General features: G+C 47.9%; 12 non-coding genes across 12 annotated transcripts; all 12 read right to left on the reverse strand.

Annotated features, from left to right (window-relative positions):
• Positions 1 to 452: 452 nt before the first annotated feature.
• Positions 453 to 524, reverse strand: trnag-ucc (transfer RNA glycine (anticodon UCC)). Its single transcript has one exon. It is a non-coding gene; the product is annotated as a tRNA-Gly (tRNA).
• A 285-nt stretch (positions 525 to 809) lies between these two features.
• Positions 810 to 924, reverse strand: LOC127980489 (U5 spliceosomal RNA). The gene has a single exon (XR_008159512.1). It is a non-coding gene; the product is annotated as a U5 spliceosomal RNA (small nuclear RNA).
• Positions 925 to 2,150: 1,226 nt separating this feature from the next.
• On the reverse strand, positions 2,151 to 2,222 carry trnag-ucc (transfer RNA glycine (anticodon UCC)). The gene has a single exon. It is a non-coding gene; the product is annotated as a tRNA-Gly (tRNA).
• Positions 2,223 to 3,819: 1,597 nt separating this feature from the next.
• On the reverse strand, positions 3,820 to 3,891 carry trnag-ucc (transfer RNA glycine (anticodon UCC)). The gene has a single exon. It is a non-coding gene; the product is annotated as a tRNA-Gly (tRNA).
• A 285-nt stretch (positions 3,892 to 4,176) lies between these two features.
• On the reverse strand, positions 4,177 to 4,291 carry LOC127980491 (U5 spliceosomal RNA). The gene has a single exon (XR_008159514.1). It is a non-coding gene; the product is annotated as a U5 spliceosomal RNA (small nuclear RNA).
• A 1,226-nt stretch (positions 4,292 to 5,517) lies between these two features.
• Positions 5,518 to 5,589, reverse strand: trnag-ucc (transfer RNA glycine (anticodon UCC)). Its single transcript has one exon. It is a non-coding gene; the product is annotated as a tRNA-Gly (tRNA).
• A 285-nt stretch (positions 5,590 to 5,874) lies between these two features.
• Positions 5,875 to 5,989, reverse strand: LOC127980492 (U5 spliceosomal RNA). The gene has a single exon (XR_008159515.1). It is a non-coding gene; the product is annotated as a U5 spliceosomal RNA (small nuclear RNA).
• Positions 5,990 to 7,213: 1,224 nt separating this feature from the next.
• trnag-ucc (transfer RNA glycine (anticodon UCC)) lies at positions 7,214 to 7,285 on the reverse strand. The gene has a single exon. It is a non-coding gene; the product is annotated as a tRNA-Gly (tRNA).
• A 1,599-nt stretch (positions 7,286 to 8,884) lies between these two features.
• trnag-ucc (transfer RNA glycine (anticodon UCC)) lies at positions 8,885 to 8,956 on the reverse strand. Its single transcript has one exon. It is a non-coding gene; the product is annotated as a tRNA-Gly (tRNA).
• Positions 8,957 to 9,241: 285 nt separating this feature from the next.
• On the reverse strand, positions 9,242 to 9,356 carry LOC127980493 (U5 spliceosomal RNA). The gene has a single exon (XR_008159516.1). It is a non-coding gene; the product is annotated as a U5 spliceosomal RNA (small nuclear RNA).
• Positions 9,357 to 10,578: 1,222 nt separating this feature from the next.
• trnag-ucc (transfer RNA glycine (anticodon UCC)) lies at positions 10,579 to 10,650 on the reverse strand. The gene has a single exon. It is a non-coding gene; the product is annotated as a tRNA-Gly (tRNA).
• Positions 10,651 to 11,267: 617 nt separating this feature from the next.
• Positions 11,268 to 11,382, reverse strand: LOC127980494 (U5 spliceosomal RNA). The gene has a single exon (XR_008159517.1). It is a non-coding gene; the product is annotated as a U5 spliceosomal RNA (small nuclear RNA).
• Between the last annotated feature and the right edge of the window lie 373 nt (positions 11,383 to 11,755).

The following is an 11,755-nucleotide window of genomic DNA, read 5'->3' on the forward strand; positions in this document are numbered from 1 at the left end:
TTTTTGACGCACTGTGTTCCTAATTAATGTTGTTCAGTTGCATTGACGCAATACTTTTTGTTTAAAGCGCAATTTAAAAAAAAAAAAAAAAAAAAAGAGTCCAAACAATGACCCCTGCTACGGGTAGTGTTCCAAGTGTTATGCGACTTCAGCTAATGATGGGTCCATCAGAAATTTTACGGTGCTAGGGCTGGGTCTGCGTCAGAAGAAGCCATGCATTGTTTAGTTATGTCAGTGCAGTGCCGTCAGTTGGGGGAGAAACGGCAGCATGCACGGCTCCTCGTTAGTATAGTGGACAGTATCTCCGCCTGTCACGCGGAAGACCGGGGTTCGATTCCCCGACGGGGAGAGCTGGTTCTTTTCGTCTTCCGAATGATCCATCCAAAATGTTTGGTTGGAGTCGCAGGTCACAGAAGGAGTTCTGCTTCGACGTCAGCCCGAGCCAAAGGACATGCGTTGGCCGGGAATCGAACCCGGGTCAACTGCTTGGAAGGCAGCTATGCTCACCACTATACCACCAACGCAGTCAGCAGTCAGCAACTTGCGCCGTCACTAAGAAGGCTCGAAGTGCACGAGTCGCCGATAGGGCTAGAGGAGCAGATGAGATCTTTGTTTGGACCCGTCACTAAAGAGAGCCTTCAAGAATTTGCATCCCGTCACGTACAAGAAAGCGCTGCCTTCCCATCCGGCTAAATAAACACGAAGTGGTCAAACGCAGAGAGTGCCTATTCAGACGATGATCAGTGGCAAGCCCTCTCGCAGCATGCTGCCGGACGGTCAAACTGATTCTGCTCTTGACATTTCGATGTAGCTCTGCTGTGAGCAGAGCACCCAAAAATACAGGTCACTCGCAAAAGTTCCCCTCCACGGAAATCTTTAGTAAAAGGCGAAAGATTTATGCGACAATGAAGAGAAACTCGAGCTGTGTCTCCAAACCCTCGGGCCTGTGCGCTGCCTCTGTTAAACTACTACACTCGCCAAGGGTCATCAAGGGTGACAATGCCTGCCCACATGTGTTTCGTCAGCACCCCCCCCCCCCCCACTCCAAAAGGGAGGAGTAAAACTCAAAAAAGTCCTCTCGGTCCACCAATAACCAAAAGCCCAATCAAGGCAATCTCTTTCTCATGCCTCTATCTGAAAAGTTGGATAAAATCTTATATGAAAAAAAAAGTCTTTTAAAGAAATCCCTTATTCCGAGGTCACCGTAGCCACCAGATCCAGTCTGTATCCGCTTCAGTCACCCGGATCCAGTCCGTATCCAGAGAAGATGGTGGATCAACACCTAGAAAGGACCTCTATGGCCCAGAAACACAGCGGAGACCGTGACAACTAGATGAGCCGCAGATACAAATCCCTTGTAAAGACCACCTGGACAAGACCACAGGAAACAGATGATTCTTCTGCACAGTCTGACATTCCTGCAGCCTGGAGCTGATCTACTGGTTTCGTCTGACAAGGGGAGAACTGTCTCCCCGACTGAGCCTGGTTTCTCACCGGGTTTTTTCTCCATCCTTTCACCGATCGAGTTTTGGTTTCTTCCCTCTGTCGCTTCTGGCAGGCGGAGCTGGGGACACTTCATGTACAGCGATATCGTTGACTTGATTGCAAATTATTGCACAGATACTATTTAAACTGAACTTAGCTGAATGATGTCATCAAAGAGTTCAATAACGAAATGCCTTTAACTGTCATTTTGCTTTTTGACGCACTGTGTTCCTAATTAATGTTGTTCAGTTGCATTGACGCAATACTTTTTGTTTAAAGCGCAATTTAAAAAAAAAAAAAAAAAAAAAAGAGTCCAAACAATGACCCCTGCTACGGGTAGTGTTCCAAGTGTTATGCGACTTCAGCTAATGATGGGTCCATCAGAAATTTTACGGTGCTAGGGCTGGGTCTGCGTCAGAAGAAGCCATGCATTGTTTAGTTATGTCAGTGCAGTGCCGTCAGTTGGGGGAGAAACGGCAGCATGCACGGCTCCTCGTTAGTATAGTGGACAGTATCTCCGCCTGTCACGCGGAAGACCGGGGTTCGATTCCCCGACGGGGAGAGCTGGTTCTTTTCGTCTTCCGAATGATCCATCCAAAATGTTTGGTTGGAGTCGCAGGTCACAGAAGGAGTTCTGCTTCGACGTCAGCCCGAGCCAAAGGACATGCGTTGGCCGGGAATCGAACCCGGGTCAACTGCTTGGAAGGCAGCTATGCTCACCACTATACCACCAACGCAGGCGGAAGTCAGTAGCTTTATTGACGCACTGTGTTCCTAATAAATGTTGTTCAGTTGCATTGACACAATACTTTTTGTTTAAAGCGCAATTAAAAAAAAAAAAAAAAAAAAAAGAGTCCAAACAATGACCCCTGCTACGGGTAGTGTTGCAAGTGTTATGCGACTTCAGCTAATGATGGGTCCATCCGAAATTATTCCATCCAAAATTTTGGGTGGAGGCACAGGTCACAGAGGGAGTTCTGCTTCGACGTCAGCCCGAGCCAAAGGACATGCGCACTGCTCTCTCCAACTGCTTGGAAGGCAGCTATGCTCACCACTATACCACCAACGCAGTCAGCAGTCAGCAACTTGCGCCGTCACTAAGAAGGCTCGAAGTGCACGAGTCGCCGATAGGGCTAGAGGAGCAGATGAGATCTTTGTTTGGACCCGTCACTAAAGAGAGCCTTCAAGAATTTGCATCCCGTCACGTACAAGAAAGCGCTGCCTTCCCATCCGGCTAAATAAACACGAAGTGGTCAAACGCAGAGAGTGCCTATAATAACCAAAAGCCCAATCAAGGCAATCTCTTTCTCATGCCTCTATCTGAAAAGTTGGATAAAATCTTATATGAAAAAAAAGTCTTTTAAAGAAATCCCTTATTCCGAGGTCACCGTAGCCACCAGATCCAGTCTGTATCCGCTTCAGTCACCCGGATCCAGTCCGTATCCAGAGAAGATGGTGGATCAACACCTAGAAAGGACCTCTATGGCCCAGAAACACAGCGGAGACCGTGACAACTAGATGAGCCGCAGATACAAATCCCTTGTAAAGACCACCTGGACAAGACCACAGGAAACAGATGATTCTTCTGCACAGTCTGACATTCCTGCAGCCTGGAGCTGATCTACTGGTTTCGTCTGACAAGGGGAGAACTGTCTCCCCGACTGAGCCTGGTTTCTCACCCGGTTTTTTCTCCATCCTTTCACCGATCGAGTTTTGGTTTCTTGCCTCTGTCGCTTCTGGCAGGCGGAGCTGGGGACACTTCATGTACAGCGATATCGTTGACTTGATTGCAAATTATTGCACAGATACTATTTAAACTGAACTTAGCTGAATGATGTCATCAAAGAGTTCAATAACGAAATGCCTTTAACTGTCATTTTGCTTTTTGACGCACTGTGTTCCTAATTAATGTTGTTCAGTTGCATTGACGCAATACTTTTTGTTTAAAGCGCAATTTAAAAAAAAAAAAAAAAAAAAAGAGTCCAAACAATGACCCCTGCTACGGGTAGTGTTCCAAGTGTTATGCGACTTCAGCTAATGATGGGTCCATCAGAAATTTTACGGTGCTAGGGCTGGGTCTGCGTCAGAAGAAGCCATGCATTGTTTAGTTATGTCAGTGCAGTGCCGTCAGTTGGGGGAGAAACGGCAGCATGCACGGCTCCTCGTTAGTATAGTGGACAGTATCTCCGCCTGTCACGCGGAAGACCGGGGTTCGATTCCCCGACGGGGAGAGCTGGTTCTTTTCGTCTTCCGAATGATCCATCCAAAATGTTTGGTTGGAGTCGCAGGTCACAGAAGGAGTTCTGCTTCGACGTCAGCCCGAGCCAAAGGACATGCGTTGGCCGGGAATCGAACCCGGGTCAACTGCTTGGAAGGCAGCTATGCTCACCACTATACCACCAACGCAGTCAGCAGTCAGCAACTTGCGCCGTCACTAAGAAGGCTCGAAGTGCACGAGTCGCCGATAGGGCTAGAGGAGCAGATGAGATCTTTGTTTGGACCCGTCACTAAAGAGAGCCTTCAAGAATTTGCATCCCGTCACGTACAAGAAAGCGCTGCCTTCCCATCCGGCTAAATAAACACGAAGTGGTCAAACGCAGAGAGTGCCTATTCAGACGATGACCAGTGGCAAGCCCTCTCGCAGCATGCTGCCGGACGGTCAAACTGATTCTGCTCTTGACATTTCGATGTAGCTCTGCTGTGAGCAGAGCACCCAAAAATACAGGTCACTCGCAAAAGTTCCCCTCCACGGAAATCTTTAGTAAAAGGCGAAAGATTTATGCGACAATGAAGAGAAACTCGAGCTGTGTCTCCAAACCCTCGGGCCTGTGCGCTGCCTCTGTTAAACTACTACACTCGCCAAGGGTCATCAAGGGTGACAATGCCTGCCCACATGTGTTTCGTCAGCACCCCCCCCCCCCCCCACTCCAAAAGGGAGGAGTAAAACTCAAAAAAGTCCTCTCGGTCCACCAATAACCAAAAGCCCAATCAAGGCAATCTCTTTCTCATGCCTCTATCTGAAAAGTTGGATAAAATCTTATATGAAAAAAAAAGTCTTTTAAAGAAATCCCTTATTCCGAGGTCACCGTAGCCACCAGATCCAGTCTGTATCCGCTTCAGTCACCCGGATCCAGTCCGTATCCAGAGAAGATGGTGGATCAACACCTAGAAAGGACCTCTATGGCCCAGAAACACAGCGGAGACCGTGACAACTAGATGAGCCGCAGATACAAATCCCTTGTAAAGACCACCTGGACAAGACCACAGGAAACAGATGATTCTTCTGCACAGTCTGACATTCCTGCAGCCTGGAGCTGATCTACTGGTTTCGTCTGACAAGGGGAGAACTGTCTCCCCGACTGAGCCTGGTTTCTCACCGGGTTTTTTCTCCATCCTTTCACCGATCGAGTTTTGGTTTCTTGCCTCTGTCGCTTCTGGCAGGCGGAGCTGGGGACACTTCATGTACAGCGATATCGTTGACTTGATTGCAAATTATTGCACAGATACTATTTAAACTGAACTTAGCTGAATGATGTCATCAAAGAGTTCAATAACGAAATGCCTTTAACTGTCATTTTGCTTTTTGACGCACTGTGTTCCTAATTAATGTTGTTCAGTTGCATTGACGCAATACTTTTTGTTTAAAGCGCAATTTAAAAAAAAAAAAAAAAAAAAAGAGTCCAAACAATGACCCCTGCTACGGGTAGTGTTCCAAGTGTTATGCGACTTCAGCTAATGATGGGTCCATCAGAAATTTTACGGTGCTAGGGCTGGGTCTGCGTCAGAAGAAGCCATGCATTGTTTAGTTATGTCAGTGCAGTGCCGTCAGTTGGGGGAGAAACGGCAGCATGCACGGCTCCTCGTTAGTATAGTGGACAGTATCTCCGCCTGTCACGCGGAAGACCGGGGTTCGATTCCCCGACGGGGAGAGCTGGTTCTTTTCGTCTTCCGAATGATCCATCCAAAATGTTTGGTTGGAGTCGCAGGTCACAGAAGGAGTTCTGCTTCGACGTCAGCCCGAGCCAAAGGACATGCGTTGGCCGGGAATCGAACCCGGGTCAACTGCTTGGAAGGCAGCTATGCTCACCACTATACCACCAACGCAGTCAGCAGTCAGCAACTTGCGCCGTCACTAAGAAGGCTCGAAGTGCACGAGTCGCCGATAGGGCTAGAGGAGCAGATGAGATCTTTGTTTGGACCCGTCACTAAAGAGAGCCTTCAAGAATTTGCATCCCGTCACGTACAAGAAAGCGCTGCCTTCCCATCCGGCTAAATAAACACGAAGTGGTCAAACGCAGAGAGTGCCTATTCAGACGATGACCAGTGGCAAGCCCTCTCGCAGCATGCTGCCGGACGGTCAAACTGATTCTGCTCTTGACATTTCGATGTAGCTCTGCTGTGAGCAGAGCACCCAAAAATACAGGTCACTCGCAAAAGTTCCCCTCCACGGAAATCTTTAGTAAAAGGCGAAAGATTTATGCGACAATGAAGAGAAACTCGAGCTGTGTCTCCAAACCCTCGGGCCTGTGCGCTGCCTCTGTTAAACTACTACACTCGCCAAGGGTCATCAAGGGTGACAATGCCTGCCCACATGTGTTTCGTCAGCACCCCCCCCCCCCACTCCAAAAGGGAGGAGTAAAACTCAAAAAAGTCCTCTCGGTCCACCAATAACCAAAAGCCCAATCAAGGCAATCTCTTTCTCATGCCTCTATCTGAAAAGTTGGATAAAATCTTATATGAAAAAAAAAGTCTTTTAAAGAAATCCCTTATTCCGAGGTCACCGTAGCCACCAGATCCAGTCTGTATCCGCTTCAGTCACCCGGATCCAGTCCGTATCCAGAGAAGATGGTGGATCAACACCTAGAAAGGACCTCTATGGCCCAGAAACACAGCGGAGACCGTGACAACTAGATGAGCCGCAGATACAAATCCCTTGTAAAGACCACCTGGACAAGACCACAGGAAACAGATGATTCTTCTGCACAGTCTGACATTCCTGCAGCCTGGAGCTGATCTACTGGTTTCGTCTGACAAGGGGAGAACTGTCTCCCCGACTGAGCCTGGTTTCTCACCGGGTTTTTTCTCCATCCTTTCACCGATCGAGTTTTGGTTTCTTCCCTCTGTCGCTTCTGGCAGGCGGAGCTGGGGACACTTCATGTACAGCGATATCGTTGACTTGATTGCAAATTATTGCACAGATACTATTTAAACTGAACTTAGCTGAATGATGTCATCAAAGAGTTCAGTAACGAAATGCCTTTAACTGTCATTTTGCTTTTTGACGCACTGTGTTCCTAATTAATGTTGTTCAGTTGCATTGACGCAATACTTTTTGTTTAAAGCGCAATTTAAAAAAAAAAAAAAAAAAAAAAGAGTCCAAACAATGACCCCTGCTACGGGTAGTGTTCCAAGTGTTATGCGACTTCAGCTAATGATGGGTCCATCAGAAATTTTACGGTGCTAGGGCTGGGTCTGCGTCAGAAGAAGCCATGCATTGTTTAGTTATGTCAGTGCAGTGCCGTCAGTTGGGGGAGAAACGGCAGCATGCACGGCTCCTCGTTAGTATAGTGGACAGTATCTCCGCCTGTCACGCGGAAGACCGGGGTTCGATTCCCCGACGGGGAGAGCTGGTTCTTTTCGTCTTCCGAATGATCCATCCAAAATGTTTGGTTGGAGTCGCAGGTCACAGAAGGAGTTCTGCTTCGACGTCAGCCCGAGCCAAAGGACATGCGTTGGCCGGGAATCGAACCCGGGTCAACTGCTTGGAAGGCAGCTATGCTCACCACTATACCACCAACGCAGGCGGAAGTCAGTAGCTTTATTGACGCACTGTGTTCCTAATAAATGTTGTTCAGTTGCATTGACACAATACTTTTTGTTTAAAGCGCAATTAAAAAAAAAAAAAAAAAAAAAAAGAGTCCAAACAATGACCCCTGCTACGGGTAGTGTTGCAAGTGTTATGCGACTTCAGCTAATGATGGGTCCATCCGAAATTATTCCATCCAAAATTTTGGGTGGAGGCACAGGTCACAGAGGGAGTTCTGCTTCGACGTCAGCCCGAGCCAAAGGACATGCGCACTGCTCTCTCCAACTGCTTGGAAGGCAGCTATGCTCACCACTATACCACCAACGCAGTCAGCAGTCAGCAACTTGCGCCGTCACTAAGAAGGCTCGAAGTGCACGAGTCGCCGATAGGGCTAGAGGAGCAGATGAGATCTTTGTTTGGACCCGTCACTAAAGAGAGCCTTCAAGAATTTGCATCCCGTCACGTACAAGAAAGCGCTGCCTTCCCATCCGGCTAAATAAACACGAAGTGGTCAAACGCAGAGAGTGCCTATAATAACCAAAAGCCCAATCAAGGCAATCTCTTTCTCATGCCTCTATCTGAAAAGTTGGATAAAATCTTATATGAAAAAAAAAGTCTTTTAAAGAAATCCCTTATTCCGAGGTCACCGTAGCCACCAGATCCAGTCTGTATCCGCTTCAGTCACCCGGATCCAGTCCGTATCCAGAGAAGATGGTGGATCAACACCTAGAAAGGACCTCTATGGCCCAGAAACACAGCGGAGACCGTGACAACTAGATGAGCCGCAGATACAAATCCCTTGTAAAGACCACCTGGACAAGACCACAGGAAACAGATGATTCTTCTGCACAGTCTGACATTCCTGCAGCCTGGAGCTGATCTACTGGTTTCGTCTGACAAGGGGAGAACTGTCTCCCCGACTGAGCCTGGTTTCTCACCCGGTTTTTTCTCCATCCTTTCACCGATCGAGTTTTGGTTTCTTGCCTCTGTCGCTTCTGGCAGGCGGAGCTGGGGACACTTCATGTACAGCGATATCGTTGACTTGATTGCAAATTATTGCACAGATACTATTTAAACTGAACTTAGCTGAATGATGTCATCAAAGAGTTCAATAACGAAATGCCTTTAACTGTCATTTTGCTTTTTGACGCACTGTGTTCCTAATTAATGTTGTTCAGTTGCATTGACGCAATACTTTTTGTTTAAAGCGCAATTTAAAAAAAAAAAAAAAAAAAAAGAGTCCAAACAATGACCCCTGCTACGGGTAGTGTTCCAAGTGTTATGCGACTTCAGCTAATGATGGGTCCATCAGAAATTTTACGGTGCTAGGGCTGGGTCTGCGTCAGAAGAAGCCATGCATTGTTTAGTTATGTCAGTGCAGTGCCGTCAGTTGGGGGAGAAACGGCAGCATGCACGGCTCCTCGTTAGTATAGTGGACAGTATCTCCGCCTGTCACGCGGAAGACCGGGGTTCGATTCCCCGACGGGGAGAGCTGGTTCTTTTCGTCTTCCGAATGATCCATCCAAAATGTTTGGTTGGAGTCGCAGGTCACAGAAGGAGTTCTGCTTCGACGTCAGCCCGAGCCAAAGGACATGCGTTGGCCGGGAATCGAACCCGGGTCAACTGCTTGGAAGGCAGCTATGCTCACCACTATACCACCAACGCAGTCAGCAGTCAGCAACTTGCGCCGTCACTAAGAAGGCTCGAAGTGCACGAGTCGCCGATAGGGCTAGAGGAGCAGATGAGATCTTTGTTTGGACCCGTCACTAAAGAGAGCCTTCAAGAATTTGCATCCCGTCACGTACAAGAAAGCGCTGCCTTCCCATCCGGCTAAATAAACACGAAGTGGTCAAACGCAGAGAGTGCCTATTCAGACGATGACCAGTGGCAAGCCCTCTCGCAGCATGCTGCCGGACGGTCAAACTGATTCTGCTCTTGACATTTCGATGTAGCTCTGCTGTGAGCAGAGCACCCAAAAATACAGGTCACTCGCAAAAGTTCCCCTCCACGGAAATCTTTAGTAAAAGGCGAAAGATTTATGCGACAATGAAGAGAAACTCGAGCTGTGTCTCCAAACCCTCGGGCCTGTGCGCTGCCTCTGTTAAACTACTACACTCGCCAAGGGTCATCAAGGGTGACAATGCCTGCCCACATGTGTTTCGTCAGCACCCCCCCCCCCACTCCAAAAGGGAGGAGTAAAACTCAAAAAAGTCCTCTCGGTCCACCAATAACCAAAAGCCCAATCAAGGCAATCTCTTTCTCATGCCTCTATCTGAAAAGTTGGATAAAATCTTATATGAAAAAAAAAGTCTTTTAAAGAAATCCCTTATTCCGAGGTCACCGTAGCCACCAGATCCAGTCTGTATCCGCTTCAGTCACCCGGATCCAGTCCGTATCCAGAGAAGATGGTGGATCAACACCTAGAAAGGACCTCTATGGCCCAGAAACACAGCGGAGACCGTGACAACTAGATGAGCCGCAGATACAAATCCCTTGTAAAGACCACCTGGACAAGACCACAGGAAACAGATGATTCTTCTGCACAGTCTGACATTCCTGCAGCCTGGAGCTGATCTACTGGTTTCGTCTGACAAGGGGAGAACTGTCTCCCCGACTGAGCCTGGTTTCTCACCGGGTTTTTTCTCCATCCTTTCACCGATCGAGTTTTGGTTTCTTCCCTCTGTCGCTTCTGGCAGGCGGAGCTGGGGACACTTCATGTACAGCGATATCGTTGACTTGATTGCAAATTATTGCACAGATACTATTTAAACTGAACTTAGCTGAATGATGTCATCAAAGAGTTCAATAACGAAATGCCTTTAACTGTCATTTTGCTTTTTGACGCACTGTGTTCCTAATTAATGTTGTTCAGTTGCATTGACGCAATACTTTTTGTTTAAAGCGCAATTTAAAAAAAAAAAAAAAAAAAAAGAGTCCAAACAATGACCCCTGCTACGGGTAGTGTTCCAAGTGTTATGCGACTTCAGCTAATGATGGGTCCATCAGAAATTTTACGGTGCTAGGGCTGGGTCTGCGTCAGAAGAAGCCATGCATTGTTTAGTTATGTCAGTGCAGTGCCGTCAGTTGGGGGAGAAACGGCAGCATGCACGGCTCCTCGTTAGTATAGTGGACAGTATCTCCGCCTGTCACGCGGAAGACCGGGGTTCGATTCCCCGACGGGGAGAGCTGGTTCTTTTCGTCTTCCGAATGATCCATCCAAAATGTTTGGTTGGAGTCGCAGGTCACAGAAGGAGTTCTGCTTCGACGTCAGCCCGAGCCAAAGGACATGCGTTGGCCGGGAATCGAACCCGGGTCAACTGCTTGGAAGGCAGCTATGCTCACCACTATACCACCAACGCAGGCGGAAGTCAGTAGCTTTATTGACGCACTGTGTTCCTAATAAATGTTGTTCAGTTGCATTGACACAATACTTTTTGTTTAAAGCGCAATTAAAAAAAAAAAAAAAAAAAAAAGAGTCCAAACAATGACCCCTGCTACGGGTAGTGTTGCAAGTGTTATGCGACTTCAGCTAATGATGGGTCCATCCGAAATTATTCCATCCAAAATTTTGGGTGGAGGCACAGGTCACAGAGGGAGTTCTGCTTCGACGTCAGCCCGAGCCAAAGGACATGCGCACTGCTCTCTCCAACTGCTTGGAAGGCAGCTATGCTCACCACTATACCACCAACGCAGTCAGCAGTCAGCAACTTGCGCCGTCACTAAGAAGGCTCGAAGTGCACGAGTCGCCGATAGGGCTAGAGGAGCAGATGAGATCTTTGTTTGGACCCGTCACTAAAGAGAGCCTTCAAGAATTTGCATCCCGTCACGTACAAGAAAGCGCTGCCTTCCCATCCGGCTAAATAAACACGAAGTGGTCAAACGCAGAGAGTGCCTATTCAGACGATGACCAGTGGCAAGCCCTCTCGCAGCATGCTGCCGGACGGTCAAACTGATTCTGCTCTTGACATTTCGATGTAGCTCTGCTGTGAGCAGAGCACCCAAAAATACAGGTCACTCGCAAAAGTTCCCCTCCACGGAAATCTTTAGTAAAAGGCGAAAGATTTATGCGACAATGAAGAGAAACTCGAGCTGTGTCTCCAAACCCTCGGGCCTGTGCACTGCCTCTGTTAAACTACTACACTCGCCAAGGGTCATCAAGGGTGACAATGCCTGCCCACATGTGTTTCGTCAGCACCCCCCCCCCCCCCCCCACTCCAAAAGGGAGGAGTAAAACTCAAAAAAGTCCTCTCGGTCCACCAATAACCAAAAGCCCAATCAAGGCAATCTCTTTCTCATGCCTCTATCTGAAAAGTTGGATAAAATCTTATATGAAAAAAAAAGTCTTTTAAAGAAATCCCTTATTCCGAGGTCACCGTAGCCACCAGATCCAGTCTGTATCCGCTTCAGTCACCCGGATCCAGTCCGTATCCAGAGAAGATGGTGGATCAACACCTAGAAAGGACC

This window comes from Carassius gibelio, chromosome B19, assembly GCF_023724105.1.
Source record: "Carassius gibelio isolate Cgi1373 ecotype wild population from Czech Republic chromosome B19, carGib1.2-hapl.c, whole genome shotgun sequence".
Classification (NCBI taxonomy): domain Eukaryota; kingdom Metazoa; phylum Chordata; class Actinopteri; order Cypriniformes; family Cyprinidae; genus Carassius; species Carassius gibelio.